This window comes from Bison bison, unplaced genomic scaffold (assembly GCF_000754665.1).
Source record: "Bison bison bison isolate TAMUID 2011002044 unplaced genomic scaffold, Bison_UMD1.0 scf7180017864230, whole genome shotgun sequence".
NCBI classification, from domain to species: Eukaryota; Metazoa; Chordata; class Mammalia; order Artiodactyla; family Bovidae; genus Bison; species Bison bison.
Genome location: NW_011494802.1, coordinates 228,203 through 235,793, shown reverse-complemented (window position 1 = coordinate 235,793; position 7,591 = coordinate 228,203). Strand labels below are relative to the sequence as shown.

Sequence of the window (7,591 nt, the reverse complement as noted above, 5' to 3'; positions counted from 1 at the left end):
CTAGCGAGCCCAGGGTGCGAGACCGCCAGACGCTCCGCCCCTCTCCCCCTCGGCTGGTCTCTGCGCGCGGAGACTCTTTTGTTTCCACCCTCGGGGAGGGGGCGGGGCGGGCTGCGCGCGTCCCGGCGCGCGACTCGGACTAGTTCCGGCAACAGAGCCGTCGCGCAGCGCCCCTGCGCAGCCCCGCCCCGTCCCGCCCCCCGCGCACAGAAAGGCCGCCGCTACGCTGGGCAGCCGGCGGGCCGAGCCTCCCAATTCGTGCACATCTCTCCCAGAATGTTGTTGCAAGTGCGTGCCTAGCGCCTCCAAAACTTAGCCATCAAATAGTACCTGACTTCATTCAGATTCCAAATACAGTGTATGTATCCATGTGGCCTAAATGTTAGGAATTTTTATTGATGTAGAGGCAGGTGATCTGTCCGGGTGTCTTTGTCCAATGTATCTCTGGAGAGGCAGTCAACCCTAATTTGTCCTACTGTAAGGCTCAATTAAACCTGACATTGTGCTGAGAACAGGAAATGAGACAGGTACGGAGACAGAAGCTGGCATGGTGCCTGTCCTGATACTCACATTCAAGATCTAAAAGAGGATGTAATATCTTCTATAAAGCGCAGTAAATACAAGGACAAAATAGTTTAAGTGATATCGAAGTAAAGAGGGAGGTCAAGGGGACATCATCAAAGAAGCGGGTTTTAAGTAGATAGGAATTATATGTCTTCAAGGATGGAGACCGTATTTCAGGCCAATCATCAAAAAAAACCCCCAAGTTCTAGTTCTTTTGGCATTACTCAAACCAGTCTCCAGCCTGCTCTGGGCCAAAGCTGCTTCCGATAGAAAATTAGGGAACCAGACTAAAATGATGTTCCAGGATCCTCTGAACCTCTATGTATGAATAACACAAAATGGTAATTATTTGAATACATTTGTCTCCCGTGTCAGACTCAGCGATCAGACTGTTCTGACTATAACCCTGAAGTCCAAACCTACAGCATGAAACACAGCAGCAGGTGCTTAGCAACTGCTGAACTCAAAGTTCCAGCAATCACATCACAGGCTTTTACAACTCCTAACAAAGAGAAGCTAGAATGAGATAATAGGCCCCCATGAACACGTCCCCTCCTGTAGCCCCACACCCCTATTATGTAGCCCTGTTATCTAGCCACTCTTCCCCCTCAAAGCCCTCTCTGCCAGTCTTCCAAAGCAAGCAACTTTGGAGATGTTTACATCAAAACTTTTAAGGTCCCCGCCTCTCATTTCATAATACAGACGCATAAATTCCAACCACACCTTTAGGTGCATCCAATGTAATCCACTTCTAACCCCTGTCTCCTGCTGTGGATTCACCTGGCATTACAGATCTTCCAATAGAATCTGTCATACAAGCTTCCTTACATAATACAGACCACCCCGAAACAGCTTTTCTTGTTTAACTGTATACAGGTATGCAAGGAGAGGGGGAAGTACAGGAAGAAAAAAAAAAGGAGGGGGGGAACAGGGAGGGAAATTACCATCTGGAAGTTGCCCAATTGTAAGGTAAGAGTCAGGTTCCTCAAGTGTTGAATCTCGGTGGCAAAAACCTATTACAGTCCTCCAGGGTTCCTAATCCTTAAATTTATATGCATTTCCCCTGGCCTTCAGCCAATCCTTTGTCAGGCAAACTCTTGAAAACCCTTCTTAAATGGTTGAGATCTTACTTAACTGGAGTGTGAGGACTTGATCTAAGAAGTCTGTCCACTGGTAAACAATGCTCCCACACCTCAAGGTTGAATAGTTTGAAATTTATACTGCAATTTTTTTTCTAACTGATTTTCTAAACCAGAAAACACCCAATGAGTGGGTTAAGTTTTAAGGTGGGCCACTGACCACCTAGTGTGGTGGGGAGTAAATTATACTGGAGCAGTTGCTCATCCCTAGTCCACCTAAAATTTTTCTTGGAGTCTGCACAAAAAGGTCGGGAACCTTGTTGGAGAGGTGTCCAATGGATTTTTCTGCAATGATAGAAATGTTCAACATCTGCAGCAGCATCCAAAAGGTAGCCATTATCTACATATACATGGCTACTGAATGAAGACTTGAAATGGGGCTAGTGCAACTAATGAATTAATTCTCATTCTAGCTTCCCAGGATTGTATAAACAGCCGCATGTGGCTGGGGAACAGTAGAGCACTTGCAGGAAAAGTAGTTGCTTGTAGTAATTAAGCGCTTTTTGAGAATTCTGACTCCAAGACTGCCCTTTAAAATTGGTTTTTAAAAAAACTGGTTTTCACGACAGAAGTGAAAACCGTAAATAACTACTAAAAACTTCTTCCTGGGTTATCTAGGTCATTTAAATCCCCTCAACTTCTAAAACAAAAAATATACCAATATATGTTGCTTACCAAAGAGGAAAATACTGCAGTTACTTCAAATGTGTGTGGTCATTGGTCTACCCTGGTGTCCTACCATTCTAGTACATGGAAATAACTGCTGAGAATTTTTTATTGGGCTTTCCCTTGTGGCTCAGCTGGTAAAGAATCCACCTGCCATGCAGAGATCGCTCTGGGTTGGGAAGATCCCCTGGAAAAGAGAAAGGCTACCCACTCCAATATTCTGGCCTGGAGAATTCCATGGATTGTATAGTCCATGGGGTCACAAAGAGTAGGACACGACTGAGCAATTTTCACTTTCACATTGATCTCGAGATGAATTAGGTGGTATTGACATCTTTATAATATTAAATCTTCAAACTGTAAGTAAGATGCATCATTTATTTACCTGCTGCCGCTAAGTCACTTCAGTCGTGTCCGACTCTGTGCAACCCCATAGACGGCAGCCCACCAGGCTCCCCCATCCTTGGGATTCTCCAGGCAAGAACACTGCAGTGGGTTGCCATTTCCTTCTCCAGAGTTGTTAATTTTTTCAATAATGCTTCACAGTTTTCTGGAAAGATCTTGCACATTTGTTCTTGGGTTTATTCTAAGTTTTATACATAATTATTAATTCTAATAGTTTTCTTAATTTTTTTGTGTTTCCTACACATATACTCCCATTGGCACAAAATAACCATTCAATTTCTATCTTTCCAACGCGTTTTCCTCTTATCCTGTCTCACTGCACTGGCTAGGACTCCCAGTACAATGCTAAATAGATACAGTGAGAGCATGCATTGTTGTCTTATTCCAAAACTGGAAAGCTTCCAACATTTCACCTTTAGGTATGATGTTGGCAGTAGGTTTTTGGTATATCCCTTTAGCAAATCAAGGGAGGTTTATTTTATTTTAAATTTGTTAAAAGTTTACCATAAAATGGATATTTAATTTTATGAAAATTTTCTGTATCTATTAGATAATCACAGAATTTCTGTTGCTGGGTGAATTACATTGCTTTTTGGAGGTTAAACCAATTTTACATTCCTATGAAACCATCATCATATTGTGCTACTCTTTTTCTACACTGTTGGATTTGGTTTGCTAATATTTTGCTTACAATCTTTACATCTGTTTTCTTAAGTGAGATTAGCTGTTACTTTTCGTCTTTGTAACATCTTTATCAAGTCTTGTCACAGATATTATGCTGGCCTCGGAAAATGAATCCTGGAGTATTCTTTTTCTGTTCTCTACAAGAGTTTCTGTAAGATTGGTGATGTGCCTTCTTTAAATGTTTGGTAGAATATGCTTGTTAGCCAATTGAACTTGGAAATTATATTTCTTTAGTAATTATGAATTTCTCATCAGATTTTCTGCCTTTTCCTTAATTCTTTTGTTGTTTGTTTTTTAGCCACCCTGCAGCATTCAGGATCTTAGTTCTTCAACCAGGGATCCAATCCATGATTCCTGGATTGGAAATGTGGAATCTTAACCACTGGACGACCAGAAGTCCCTTTTCCTTATTCCAACAAAAGAAAACCACTATAATCTTAGAATATATATAAGGAAGATCTCATTCTGAAACTCATAGGCAACAAGAGAAAAAAACATAAATTTGGATTACTTCAAAATAAAAACATCAGTGCAACAAGAGTGAAAAGGGAACCTATGGAATAGGAGAAAATATTTTCAAGTCATATCTGATAACAGATTAATATCTGGGATATATAAAGAACTATAGGTAGCGCTAGTGGTAAAGAACCTGCTGCCAGTGCAGGAGACATAACAGAGGTAGGTTTGATCCCTGGGTTGGGAAGATCCCGTGGAGGAGGGCATGGCAACCCACTCCAGAGTTCTCGCCTGGAGAATCCCATGGACAGAGGAGCCTGGCAGGCTACAGTCCATAGGGTTGCAGAGTTGGACAAGACTGAAGCGATTTAACACACAAGCATACACACATAAAGAACTACAACCAAGCAAAAACCAAAACCTGATTATAAAATTGGCAAAGGATTGAAACAGACATTTTTTCAAAGATGTTCAAATGTCCAATAAGCACTAGAAAATATGTTCAACATCACTAGTCAGGAGAAAAATGCAAATCAAAACCACAGTGAGATACTACCTCACACTCATTAGGAGGCTACCATTAAACAAAAAAACAAAAATAGAAAAAAAAAGTGTTGACAAGGATGTCGACAAACAGGAATCCTTGTACACTCTTGGTGGGAACGTAAAATGGTGCACTCCCTTCAGGAAACAGAATAGTGGTTCGCCAAAACATTAAAAATGGGAGAAAAGATCCAACAATTCCACTCTAGGCATATACCTCCAAGAGCTGAAAACAGAGTCTAAAAGAGGTTTCTGAAAACCTAGGGTCCTAGCAGCATTATTCACAATAGCCAAAACGTGGAAGTAACCCAAGAAACCATCCATGGATGAATAAAAAAAATGTGCTATACACATACAGTGGAATATTATTCAGCCTTTAAAAGGAAGGAAGTTCTGAAGCTACAGCATGGATGAACGTTGGCAACATTATGCTAAGTCAGTCACAAAAAGACTACTACTATTTGACTTCACCTGTATTAGGTACATAGAGCACTCAGATTAAGAGACAAAGTAGAAGAGTGATTGCCAGAGCTTGGGAGAAGAGTAAGGTATTGTGTAATGAATAGAGTTTTCATTTTGCAATGTAAAAGAGTTCTAGGGATTGGCTGCACAATGTGAATGTACTTAACACTGCTGAGCTGTACACCTAAATGAATGGTTAAGAAGGTAAATTTTGTGTTGCAGATTTTACAATTTTTAAAAATTCTTATCACAGCAGCAAAAGGGATACTGTAAAAGAATATATAATGTCACTCCTTCGCTTAAAACCTTCCAAAGGCTTCCCATATAGGCAGAATAAAATCTAAACTTCTTTCCCTGGCTTACCAAGATCCACTCAATTTCGTCTATACCTACCCCTTCAACCTCATCTCAACCACTTGTACCCTCATGCACCTTGCTGGAGCACATCAGCTCTCCTTCTGTTTGTTTCTATCAGGGCTTTTACACTAGCTGTTTCCTCTCCTTAGAATGTTCTATGGCCAAGTTTTTCTCGATTTGTTCTTTTCCATCTGTCAGATCTTAGCCTAAGGGTCACCTTCTTAAAGGCCTTCCCTAATTAAAAGACGCTTACTCCTTGGAAGGAAAGTTATGACCAACCTAGATAGCATATTCAAAAGCAGAGAAACATGCCATATGCCATTCAAAAGCTTTTGAATGGCATATGGCATGTCAATGTATGCCAACAAAGGTCCGTCTAGTCAAGGCTATGGTTTTTCCTGTGGTCATGTATGGATGTGAGAGTTGGATTGTGAAGAAGGCTGAGCACCAAAGAATTGATGCTTTTAAACTGTGGTGTTGCAGAAGACTCTTGAGAGTCCCTTGGACTGCAAGGAGATCCAACCAGTCCATTCTGAAGGAGATCAGCCCTGGGATTTCTTTGGAAGGAATGATGCTGAAGCTGAAACTCCAGTATTTTGGCCACCTCATGCGAAGAGTTGACTCATTGGAAAAGACTCTAATGCTGGGAGAGATTGGGGGCAGGAGGAGAAGGGGATGACAGAGGATGACATGGCTGGATGGCATCACTGACTCGATGGATGTGAGTCTGAGTGAACTCTGGGAGTTGGTGATGGACAGGGAGGCCTGGCGTGCTGCGATTCACGGGGTCGCAAAGAGTCGGACACGACTGAGCGACTGAACTGAACTGAATACCTAACTAAGAGTAGCCAACTGCTCAACTAATTGCACAGTACTTTAGAGTATCTGATTATTTACTTGTTTACATATACGGTTCATTTTCTGCTCCTTCCACAAAGAGCACCCTATGAAGAAGGACCTTCTTTGTCAGTCTTTTCACCATGATACTCTGTTGATGCAGGTATGCCTGGCATAGAGTAGGCACTTATAAATGTTTGCTAAATGAATAAACAGAGTTCTCCCAAAAGAACGCACTGGTCATAGCAAACACCTTCTTCCAACAACACAAGGGAAGACTCTACACATGGACATCACCAGATGGTCAACACCGAAATCAGACTGATTATATTCTTTGTAGCCAAAGATGGAGAAGCTCTATACAGTCAGCAAATACAAGACTGGGAGCTGACTGTGGCTCAGATCATCAACTCCTTATTGCCAAATTCAGACTTAAATTGAAGAAAGTGGGGAAAACCACTAGACCATTCAGGTATGACCTAAATCAAATCCCTTATAACTATACAGTGGAAGTGAAAAATAGATTTAAGGGACTAGATCTGATAGAGTGCCTGATGAACTATGGACAGAGGTTCATGACATTGTACAGGAGACAGGGAATAAGACCATCCCCAAGAAAAAGAAATGCAAAAAGGCAAAATGGCTGTCTGAGGAGCCCTTACCAATAGCTGTGAAAAGGAGAGAGGCGAAAGGCAAAGGAGAAAAGGAAAGATAGACCCATTTGAATGCAGAGTTCCAAAGAATAGCAAAGAGAGATAAGAAAGCCTTCTTCAGCAATCAATGCAAAGAAATAGAGGAAAACAATAGAATGGGAAAGACTACAGATCTCTTCAAAAAAATTAGAGATACCAAGGGAACATTTCATGCAAAGATGGGCCCAATAAAGGACAGAAATGGTATGGACCTAACAAGCAGAAGATATTAAGAAGATGTGGCGAGAATACACAGAAAAACTGTACAAAAAAGATCTTCACGACCCAGATAATCACGAACGTGTGATCACTCACACTCACCTAGAGCTGGACATCCTGGAATGTGAAGTCAGGTGGGCCTTAGGAAGCATCACTATAAACAAAACTAGTGGAGGTGATGGAATTCCAATTGAGCTGCTTCAAATCCTGAAAGATGATGCTGTGAAAGTGCTGCACTCAATATGCCAGCAAACTTGGAAAACTCAGCAGTGGCCACAGGACTGGAAAAGGTCAGTTTTCATTCCAATCCCAAAGAAAGGCAATGCCAAAGAATGCTCAAACTACCGCACAATTGCACTCATCTCACATGCTAGTAAAGTAATGCTCAAAATTCTCCAAGCCAGGCTTCAGCAATATGTGAACTTCCAGATGTTCAAGCTGGTTTTAGAAAAGGCAGAGGAACCAGAGATCAAATTGCCAAAATCTGCTGGATCATCGAAAAAACAAGAGAGTTCCAGAAAAACATCTATTTCTGCTTTATTGACTATGCCAAAGCCTTTGACCTGT

At 41.5% G+C, this 7,591-nt stretch overlaps 1 protein-coding gene across 5 annotated transcripts in view; it reads right to left on the bottom strand.

Moving 5' to 3' along the window:
- The window catches only part of RNF38 (ring finger protein 38), an 80,266-nt gene that overhangs the window by 54,975 nt on the left and 17,700 nt on the right, over window positions 1–7,591 (bottom strand). The window lies entirely within an intron of this gene.